The following is a 12551-nucleotide window of genomic DNA, read 5'->3' on the forward strand; positions in this document are numbered from 1 at the left end:
ATCTACGCGCAAGGTAAGTGCTTGAATATTTGTATAATAAGCGTAGATAATTTAAACATCACTAGGCAGATAGGTATAACACAGTAGTAGGACGATCTTATGTGGAGACTCTTAAACGACATAATTCTACACGATTCCCAGACACGTGCATATACACATACACACACACATACAAATAAACCTATTGAGACACATTGTCGAGCGCCGGCGTCATAGCGGGGGATCATTGAACTGTTATTTCTTCGAAGGACATAAGCAACCGGTCCGCCAGACGCGTCCCTTGCTCGTCGAAGCAGGTCATCAACCCGCCTACCACCGTACATTACGTGTCGGTCTGTTACACCGTGTTTAATATAATAATATACACGTCTCATCTAAAATCTCCACTGTCCCACTTCTCGATCTTTTATTTTTCCTACTACACTTGGTTATTACATAATACCAAAAAAGTAATATTCAATCACAATACGGTTTGATCGATACGACACAACACACGACGCAGCTGTGAATCTGGCTTACGGGGATTCGATACCGTGATTTTCTGTTTTTGTCTAACACACGCACTAAATAGTATTTTAGACGTGTTTTTTGCCAAACACCAATTGATCTAAAGAAGTGATAAGAATTATTCGGTATGCCTAAAAATGTGTACTCACCGATTGGGGAATGATGGTCGCAAAGTGATTTGTGTCCAACTGATTTAAACGCAGAGCAAATTATTTCCATCTGGCAGCACATACCAAAGCACAGTGTAACCAGAAGAATATCGAATATAAGGAAATATATTCACATAAAGGCGATGGATGATGACCCGGAGAAGTAAAACATATAATAATTTGTGTTGTACGTTTCGTCAGACACGATTAAATATAAATTCACTGCCTTCTCATGGTAATACACCCGACTGAACCGTCACGGTTTTTGACTATTGATTTACCTTCACTGAATTCTAAGGTAATGACAAAATAAATTACTATAGTTGTGAAATACGGGATATCATATATGTTCGTTAACCACGCCAAGCGTTCTCGCCAACGATCCGGTATGTGTCTGTTCCGGTCGGTTAACGATGTAAAATCGTACCGCGTGATCGACAAACAATTCCATACGTCGTTCGAGTAGTGGATGATGATCTGCGTCTTGTAGATTACGTAAATCGTCATTGCTGATTTCCAAAAATAATCCATACTTACAGTTATACCGGTACAATAGTACAGACCACTGAGGATCAACATCGTCGATATGAGACGCGCGTACAGCAAAAGGCACGATGTGACAATGTGATAGATGTTTTGTTCACGACATTTTAGTGCCCCCGGATCCAACATTTGATACAATCCTAGAAGTTTTGCCAACTTAATATTGAAAACGTGATTAGTCTCGTTCCAAACGTCCATCGTTATGATATCAATATACTGTTGGAAAATAAGGAATAAACAATAATATAATATATCTTTCGGTAGTCTGTTGACAGTAATAGTATATTAAAAGCATACAGATATATTAGCTTTCCTAAGAAAGAACTACCTGTATAATATATTATAATATTAATGTTAGTAGAAATTACATATAATTTGCAACATATTATTAATTCTACAATTTTAGGACCAAAAATCACTAATAACCTTTTTTGTTGATGTTTTTGTAAGTTTAATGAAAAAAAAAAATGAATAGTTTAATATAGCTGTACGCGTTACTTATAATTGAACTATCACAAATATTATACATGCAATACCCATACAAACATTTAAAGAAAATTGTGTTATCCTCGTTTCCTATACAAATATTATAAATTGTTTTAATAATTTACATATATGTGATTTAAAACACTTTCTAGTCGATAATTATTGAACGCTTCAATTGTTCCTTATAATAAAAAATAAAATTTCAGATTTTATAACATTTAATGTAAAATACGTACACACGATCAGCGCGAGTAATATTGTTTAAATTTCGATATACATCTGAGTGGTCCACTGATGCCTGTAAAAGTGAAATAGAATATGGCACCACACTATTCTGTGCAGGTTTGTTTTACCAGTTTCAACATGACGTGTCAAGGGGGCAACGATTATGTGGGACGTCGGATGATGTCTCACTAGTTACTGCAACCAACCACTGCTTCACATCAGGACCCGAATTATTAACAATTGTTGATGAATAATTTATGCATCATTTTAAATCAATAAGAACCTATAATTTATTTTTATTTTCATTTGTTATACCTCTAGGTTTTAAATACTGCAGTACAATTTATATTATACGAGACCATGCTAAATTATGCAACATAAACTTTTATAATTATACACTAATTACTATAAATACTATTAATAAATATTATTAATACTATTAATAAATTACTATTATAAATAATGAAATTAGAAAATCTTTTAATGAGAAATCATTATTTTATACGGGAATATAAAATGTTCGTGTAATATTTTAAGCTTCAGTCGATCAGAAAAAATGTTTATAGAATTAGGTGTGCTAAACTTTTTTTTTTTAACCCAGTAAAAACCACTTATCCAAAACATTATATTATATTTTCAAATCTAAGATATGAATATTAAAGATTGTATAAATTTTGTTTTAAAAATAATTTGCACATTTTGACGAATTTCGTCAATAGTTTTACTTTAAAATTTTATAAATAAGATTATGACTATAATAATATGTATTTTCAATAGTATTTAACTGTTAGGTATATAAAAACTTTTGAGAATCCTAGTATCATATATTTTGTAAATATTATGAGAAGCAACTATGATATGATATGGAGTATAATTTACAAGATGACATTTTATATACTTTATATTACAAGGAGGGAGTTTGCCCAGTTACAAGCCCTCAAAACTATTATAGTTATTATGTCTTATATAGTTATGTCAAAAATAGTATGCGTGGTCAAGTATATATCATCTGAAATATATTTATTTAATCATATTATAAAAGGGAATTCCGTGACAGACGTATAGACGTATTATATACGTTATCTTATAGATAAATATTTATATATTATCATAATCTGATTTCTGGGACATGCGTGGGACATAGGTATAAACGAGTCATGTAATAGAAATTCACAGGTTACACAACATTAAGAAATTTCAAAACACATCGGAAACTATAAGTTGAAATCTAATAAAGAACAGGTCAGTCAACAATTTATTCAAAAATCGTTTACTCAAGCTAGAGCAAATAACAAACATTTAAATGAATTTAACAACGATTTAACAACGTTTATGGTAGCAAATGACATCCCTTTATGGAAATTAAAAAACGCAGATTTTAACATTTTTTTTGAAAAGTATATTAAACTAAAATTACCTGATGAATCGACTGTGCGGAAAAACTATGTTCCATTATGTTACGAAGACGTATTACGTAAGATTAGGAAGGAAATAGGAAATAGTTCTATTTGGGTATCAATAGACGAAACTATTGATGTCCAAGGACGATATGTCGAAAGTGTAATAATTGGTTCTCTGTCTTCTGAAAATTCAACAAAACCGATTGTTTTAACTGTTGAACATTTAGAAAAGACAAATTTTCATAAAAAAAATTTCTAAATTATAAAGAAATAAAAAACCATGATAAAGATCTTGTAGAGTTGTCACAAGAAGATATTTCTTGTTTCAAATACTTACGCATTGTGTCAGCAGACGTGGAAAGAAATTTTTAGAAATACAAGGTGATCCTACGCGACAATCGTGGAAGTTTTCAATTTGATAATTTAAAAGCACATTTTGCGACATCATGTTGGTACTCATTCAATAATTATTAATTAATACGCATTTTTATGCTTTATACACATTTAAAACAATTATATTTAAATTGTATTTTTTTTCACTTAATACTTTATTTTTTAATTTTTTTAAATTTTGATTTTTTAAACAATACATTTTTTTGCATATTATTTGCATATTTTTGAATTTTTGAGTGCATATATATGTGCATATTTAACAAACATTATTGCATAAAAACCTAATAATTACTAAATATACTATATATATGTAAAATTTAATGATGTATCTAGAAATTAATAAAATATATAATTTATTTAGTGGTTAAGACATAATAGTTTTGAAAATCATAATATAGATAATTTAATATGCATATTAAGCTACCTGTGCAAGCCTATAATTACAATTTGTTCAGGTTTTCCTATAAGTACAAATTAAAAATAAGTTTTGGTGTATAATTTGTGAACAGCGACACAAATTCATACTGTATGATTATAAAAGTAGCGGTTAAATAATATAGGACGGTCTGGTATAATATGAATTATACTGCATTATTAAAAACTAGAGGTATAAGAAATAAAAATATTCAATAAATTATAGGTTTTGAATTGATTGACAATGATGCATAAATTATGTAGAAAAATTATTAATAATTTGATGGGCTGGTGTAGAGCAGTGGTTGGCTGCAATCACTAGTGTGTGCATCGTCCGGCGTCCTACTTAATCCTTGTCCCTTAGAATATCGCACATGTTGTATTATAAAAATTAGTGAGTTGCCTCAAACCATTTCACATGACCAGGCAGCAGTGGACAATTCAGAAAGGCAGACAAAATTACTCGCACTGATCGTGTGTACGTATTTCATGTTGTATTTTTACAGAAAACAAAGATAACACAATTTCTTTAAACGTTTGTATGTACAATTTACAATGATTCAACTATAAGTAACGCGTACAGCTATAATATACTATTATTGTCAACAGACGACTGAAATATATATTATATTATTCCTAGTTTTCCAACAGTATATTTATAATATAACGATGGACTTTCGGAATGAGAAAAATCATTTTTTCAACATTAAGTTGGCAAAAATTACAGGTCTGTATCAAATTCTAGATCCTGAAACAGTAAAATATCGTGGTCGAAACATCTATCACATAGTCATGGCATGCGTTTTGGTGTACATGTGTTTAATCTCTATGATTTTGATGCTCAGTGGTCTGTACTATTGGACGGACAATATACCTATAAGTATGGATTATTTTTGTAAAATAGAACTCGCATTGTTCTTAATCTACAAGATGTGGTTCGTCATCCGCCACTCGAACGACATATGGAATTGTTTGACGATCACGCGGTACGATTTTACATTGTTCAGTAACCGAAACAGACACATACTGGGTCGTTGGCGAGAACGTGTGAGTTTTTCACGACCATATATGTGATAATGTATTTCACTGCGGCGTTCAGTTACTTGGCATTTACCTTGGCATTCAGTGATGATAAATCACCGGTCAAAAACCACGACGGTACCATCGGGTATTATCGCCAGAACGCAATGAATTTGTATTTAATCGTATCTGACGATACGTACAACGCACACTATTATATATTTTACTTCGTCGAGGCATTATTCGGCACCTTCATAGGATTATTATTCTTTATATTCGATTTTCTGCTGGTTACACTGTGCTTTAGTATGTGCTGTCAGATGCAAATTATTTGTTCTGCGTTCGAGTCGGTCGGACACAAATCACTTCATGACCATCATTCCCCGATTGGTGAGTACAAATATTAAAGTACACATAGTAGGGTATAGTGTATACGTACCAGGGTCTGGAACCGAACCAAAAGAGCCGATTCTAGAATCGAAGCCTTTAAAATACTAAGAACCGGAACTGGAACCGAACCCTTCATTTAATCGATAAAGTAACAGGATTTATGTAGAATTTTTGAATGAAATAGGTTCTTCTGCGTTCAAAAATAAAATTATTTTATTTATCATAATGGAATGGTATTACTGTTTTGAGTGTAAATTATGTATAATCATACGAGGTTTCTAATATTTCGCATACTATTAATTATAGCCACGTTTCTGACAGGTATCTATAGTTATTATACTTGTTGGTACCTAAATAAGCTGGAACTGGTACTGAAATAATTTGGAACTGTATATAATTTTATTTTTTATCAAAAAACCAGAACCGATACGGAACAGTTATTTTATTCTTGGAGATCCAGTACCGGAAACCATATCGATATTTTCAAAAGGTTCCTGATACGTACCACACAAATGTATACATACAAGAGGTGGTTCGAACTTTTCGAATTTCTAAAAAACCGAACAAAACTCAGTTCAATTATATTTTCAGTGTTCAGTTCAAGTTTGATAGTCATACCTAGTTTTTTTTTTCAACAGCTCAAATTTATTATTTATTTTTTTTTTATTCCAGCATAATTAATTTATAATACAATACTAATAACAATAATAATCGGGTCTTGAAACGATTTTCAAAACCGATTTCAAAAACCGTTATAAACCGTTTTAAAACCGAAACCGAAAAACATTAGATACCGGTATTAAATTCAAAACCGAAATCTGAAAAAATTGGAAACCGTTATTTTTTTTTTAACTGACGTGTTTTTAAATACGTTTTCAATAACATAATTAATAATCATAATACAATTGAGATCATAATTAATTTGTTGATAAACATTTCATTATTCGCGAAATTATTAGTTGCTTTATAAATAGTAATGACATAAATTATAGTTGCTAGCATATACTATAATATATGACAATTGACAATACGGAACAAAGAATGATAATTGTATAGACGACATGGCCCCCTGAAAATACTTAAGACACCGGTATACAAAACCAAAACCAAAACCGAAATTTCTTAATACTGGTATTGCTAACTTGAAACCGAAACATTTAGAAACCGGTATTCAAAACCGAAACCGAAACCGAAATTTCTTAACACCGGTATCGTTAAGTTGAAACCGAAATCGTTAAATTTCAAAACCGGCATACAAAATCGAAAACGAAACCGACATTTCCTAATACCAGTAGTGAAAAATAGAAACCGAAATTGAAAAAAATTAAAAACCGGTATATAAAATCGAAACCGAAACCGAAATTATTTCAATCGGTATCAAGCCCTGAATTAATAATATAAAGAGCTGATACGTATAGCAACCACGCAAAGCACTTAACCGGTATACGGAGTTCTTATATAATATTAATATATTTAGATCAATTATGGTGTACCTCAGAGTAGCATTTTAGAGCCGATTTTGTTAATTTTATATATAAACCATATATGTTATTTAAATATTTATGGTTAAAATCCGTAAAAAAAAAAACCACATGTAGGATTTAATAAAATTTACAATGAGCTGAATAAAAAAAAAAATCTCTTCAAATATTAACAAAACTGTTTTTGTCGCTTTACCATCAGAAGTCTACCCGTCATTGAATTCAACAATATAAAAATTCATTCTTGTAATGGTATTAGAACAAAGTGTCAAAACTGTCGGAGAATTTAAAGTGTAAATAGGGTAAAATAGCTGAGTTTAATTATAGACTGCCATTCATGGTGGAATGTCCATATAAAAAATTTAGTTATGCGTTCAAAATCTATTGTCTTTAAGATGTACAAATTAAATAAAATTACACTTACTGAAATGATGCGTACTATTTATCAAGATTTATACAAATCAATCATTCAATGGATATGGTTTAATTATTTGGGGAGATTGTGCCTTTGAGACCTTTAGAAGTGCAACAAAATCCTGATGGTAAGATTACGCCTAAATAAAAAAGATTTAGTTGGATCCACCAAAAATAATTACATTGAACTTAATGTACTTCCGATCATGTCTGTGTACATGAAATTTTCCATATTACACGAGTTTGAAAAATTAGAATGCAAAGAAGTTATTAATGTACGTGAAATAAGGGTGTATGATATTAACGTATTGTACACAAAAAAAGATATTGGTAAACATTTCATAAATTATCTAGGTCCAACTATATTTAATTCTATGCCTTTACTTCTTAAATAAGATATTTTTCATAACGTTGGAAAAAATTTAGGTTATTTAAATAACAAAACAAATATATTTAAACACTTAATAAAAAATCTTAACTTGTAGACTTAAAGTCGTAGTTTACTAAGAAAATTAATCATGTAGTTTTAATTTTATATTAACAGTTTACAGTCTATTTTATTTTATTTTTTTATTTTTATTTTTTTAATTATATTTTAGTTTGTTTAATCAAATTGTATTATGTATTTATATTAATTTTTAACTAGGTATGTATATGATTTTCTAAAAAAAAAAAATATATATTTATTATATACTAGCTGATCCCGTGCACTCCGTTGAGCGTAAAAAAATATAACTCTTAAAATATTGTGATTACTCATGCTTGTCCCTGATGTGCCCGAATGGGGACTAATAACAAATAAATACTAATTTCTACTAAGTATTTCTCCTGTAACCAATAGCAACCATTAATAAACGAAAATTTCAATCGTAAATCTCATAATCCTCGTTTGAGCCCCTACCGGTGGCGTCCTGACACGAATATAATTGCGATACGTTCTTCTTCTCGACGAAAAGAATGTATTGAAAAAAAAATAAATTGAATCGGTCTAATATCTCTTCAGAAAAATGGTCACGATTATCCCGCCACTTAATTTTATTATATAGATTATTTATATAATATGTCTTATACAGTTAAAAAGTTCACTTAATATTCTAGGTATATAATTGTATCGATTAATTTATAATTTATATTACCAATAATGTACCCATATTTTATTTTATTGGAATACTGACTAAGACTATAATCAAAAAATGAAGGTAGCACCTTTAGTTTAGGTCCTCTATACTCAATGTAAAATATTAGTGTACTAGCGTATTTTTATAATAATTTTTATAAAATGGTAAGTGATAAATTGCAGCATTCAATAATAATTTTTAACATTTCAGTAAAAATAATTGTCATTTTCATTTCATTATTTTTTTTTCATCTTATGAAGTTTTGTAATGTGTTCTTATTCTTATATTAAGGACTTCTTCTGAAAATGTATTTCTTTATCAGCTTACGACTAAAACTAAACTTCTGTGATTTATGAATGTCCTGTATGTCCTGTATACAGTTTTAGTGTGTTTTTGTTAGCCAAATTAGTATTATTACAAAAATAAAACATTACACGACATTATCATTTCCAAAACTCTTAATATTTACTAAGCTACTTGATTATTTTTTTTTCCTTGTAGATTTCACAGATGGAAATATAATGATATCACCTTGTGAACATGAGTTAATATATGATGAATTAATAACAATCATAATGGATCATCAATTAGTAATGAAGTAAGAGTTAATTTAGAGTAAGAATGAATCATATTTTTTTATTGAATTATTAACAATAAATAGAATTATATTTTAGCTGAAAAATAAATCCCTCTAACTAAATATGCATGAATATAATCATATTTAATATAATATAATCATATACAAGGGGATTTTTTTATCATGAAACACATTTTTTCAAAAAGTAATAATGTTTTTGAAAATATTTTTTTACATAGTTTCAAGTTGTTCAAAAACAACATTTTTATTAGAAAATCATCTTTTTAAATATTTTTTATAATATCCATTACACATAAAGTTTGATGGAGATAATTATATAAATTCTTAATTTTGAAGTTTCTGTAGACTATAATAATATATGGTATAATATACTAAGTATGGAGATAAATACACTTTTTTCTGATACTTGAGATATGAAAGGTTGAGCGATGCTTCCACTTTTCAAAAGGTTGAGAGTCGAATGTGTGAAGTCATTATCTTAAATTAAGCCAATTAACTTAACGCGGCTCTTTTTGTTTCAGGAAATATGAAGATTTTTTAACTCTATTTCGACGAGTTATGTTGTCACACATTTTCGTATCGTCATTATCGGTCATCGCGCTTTGGTTTACTTTCATAATGGTAACATGGACGTAATACTTAGATTACTATAATATTCTTCTATATATTTGAAATTATTTAATATTAAATGTGTACCTAAAGTTATTTAGAAAAATTAGATCATTAATGATATCTAATGATAGTTTGTGAATCTATAAATGTATATTTGCTCTTTCGTAATATTTTTTCTAGTTTTCATACAGACTCTGGTTTTTACAGTCGTGCATATCTAGATTACATATATTAACTCCAAACATTAATTAACTTGTATCACTTGAGTGTAATTCTACCCTGTGATTAAAAAACAAATAATTTTAAGACTTTATATTTTCATAATATTAATTATTTCCGCACTTACTGCATAATAGGTTAGGTATCCCAAACTAGTTTTCTTTATCATTTATGTTAATGTCATTAAAATATTATATCATTTAAGTACGCATTATAAAAAATCGTTTCAAATATACCACTGCACGTTTCAATACAAAATTAGTATAATATTAAATTCGTTTAGGTTCACGAGTGCACAGTATTTGTGAGGTAAATTAAGAACTGATAACTAATCTTGAATAAAATTATTTCAGAGTTTCTCTAACGATGAAAGATTTATGACGTCGGATGTTGTAGTAAAAAAAATGTTTTGTGTAATTCCATCAATATTATTTCAAATATATATGTTGTGTTATTTATTTGGCAATATAAACGATCAAGTAATTTGAAATGCATTATTTTTTTACAATTATTTATAAATGGCTAATCCAGCTTGTATGTCTTGTAAATTGTTATGATATTAATTACAATTATTTTATTCAAATGAGCATATGTGCACTGCAGTTCACATTTACATTAAATAGTCAAATATTTTTATGTTACATATAAAATTACCGAAAATATTTTAATAATTATGTATTAATCGTTCTACGTACTAACATAATACACTATAATATGATTAAACCAATACAAATATGAAATACAGTATGCATGTTGTCTAAAAAAGTAACATTTAAATTTTAAATAAAGAAAATATACCTTTAATATAGACAACATAAATACATTATAAAGTATAACATTTTTTAAAATTCTACACTTTGAAACTATGAATCAAAGTTCTTTGTAAATATATATCTTATATTTTTTTCAGTTAATATTTTATATGTTCAGCAAACATATAATAATAATTTTAAGCCAAAAACACGTTAAAACAAAATATTTTTTTAGATAATGTAAATATTCAAAGTTTACATAATTGGAAATAATTAAGAAAAATATGAATTGATTTTAAGTTAAAAATTAGTTAATTAGAACACTGAACTTAAGTCATAAGTTTAAAATTAACTTAACTTCTAACTTATTAACTCGTTAATTCCCAGCCTTGATAAAATGTACCATTTACTTTTCGTATAAATATAATATAGCAATAAAAATAGACTACTTCATATATTATGAACCTACACTTTAGAAAAAGTAGCGAATTCCATGATTTTAGAACATTAATTTAATTGAAACATTTTTATTTATTTAAGAAAGATGAAATAATATTCGCATTGTACAGCAGTAATTGGACCGAAATGGATATGAAATGTAAAAAATTGATATTATTGACAATGCAATTGAATAATGCTAACCAAATAAAATTAAAATTTACTAGAACAAAAATTGTAAACTTGGAAATGTTTTTTAAAGTAAGTAGGTACCTACTAATATAATTATTATCTAACTAGTTAAATTATCAAATTATTTCGGTCTTTTATGAATAACTATAAACAAAATACACATATGTTTTTTTTTTTTTGTAGATAATTTTAATATTTTTTTATTTTTTATTATGAATGACAATGGGTGTTTGCTTTTTTTATAAAAACTTATTATAGATATATTTCGTTAATTTAGAGAATATTTAAAATTAATACAATAAATGTTACAATAATTAAATGAGTGATATTGAATATAAAATGAGGTAAGTAGTTAAAAAGACATTGAATAAGAGTTTCACATTTGAAACTCCTGGACATGGATTTTAGAGAGAAGTAATAATTATCACGTTAAGTGTGATGTACATTGAGTATAGGTGTAGGTTATAATATGAAATAGCTGTTTGTTTTATGGTGAGGATTTGAAGGTCATTATGTAGAGCAATATATTTTTACGTACCAAAGCCCGGAGGGCTTTAGCATCTACGTGGAGGCAGATGGCTTGGAATACTGGTTTATGTTCAATGGTTTAACTGTACGTCAGAGGGTAGGATATTTTAAACACGACAATATTGCCGCGATATTTTGACGTGTATCTGTTACTGGAAATGTTGACATTTAAGAAATGATGACAATTCCTAATAAATGTTGACAATTTCTAAAATCGGAAGGAAATGATATCATCGCCTAGTATATGTTATCATTTCCTAACGATAGTAGGCAAAGATGGCACATTTTTTAAATTTAATCTGACTTATTTAAATATTATTTTTTTTCAAACATAATTATTAATTAATCTACTATATCAGCTTAATAAATAATCAATTAATAAATAAGTATTTTTTTAACATTTTAATTTATGTAATTTAAGCTTTTTAATATTTTTTTTATGATTTGCATACGTAGTTACTCATTTTTATTTTCACATGGCAAACTTCCATGACATTTAGAATTACAAATTCTAGATGCCGATCTGCAAGCACACCAGTTCGTCTTGTATTTTGTCTTACATTGACATCGGGTAGATCGTTGTGCCCCTGAAATACTACTTACAGTAGCTGCCTCCCGAAGTGATAACGGTTTTTCTGCTTGACCTGCCGATTTTAAATCATTACTTAGATC

The sequence above is a fragment of the Acyrthosiphon pisum genome, chromosome X (genome assembly GCF_005508785.2).
Source record: "Acyrthosiphon pisum isolate AL4f chromosome X, pea_aphid_22Mar2018_4r6ur, whole genome shotgun sequence".
NCBI classification, from domain to species: domain Eukaryota; kingdom Metazoa; phylum Arthropoda; class Insecta; order Hemiptera; family Aphididae; genus Acyrthosiphon; species Acyrthosiphon pisum.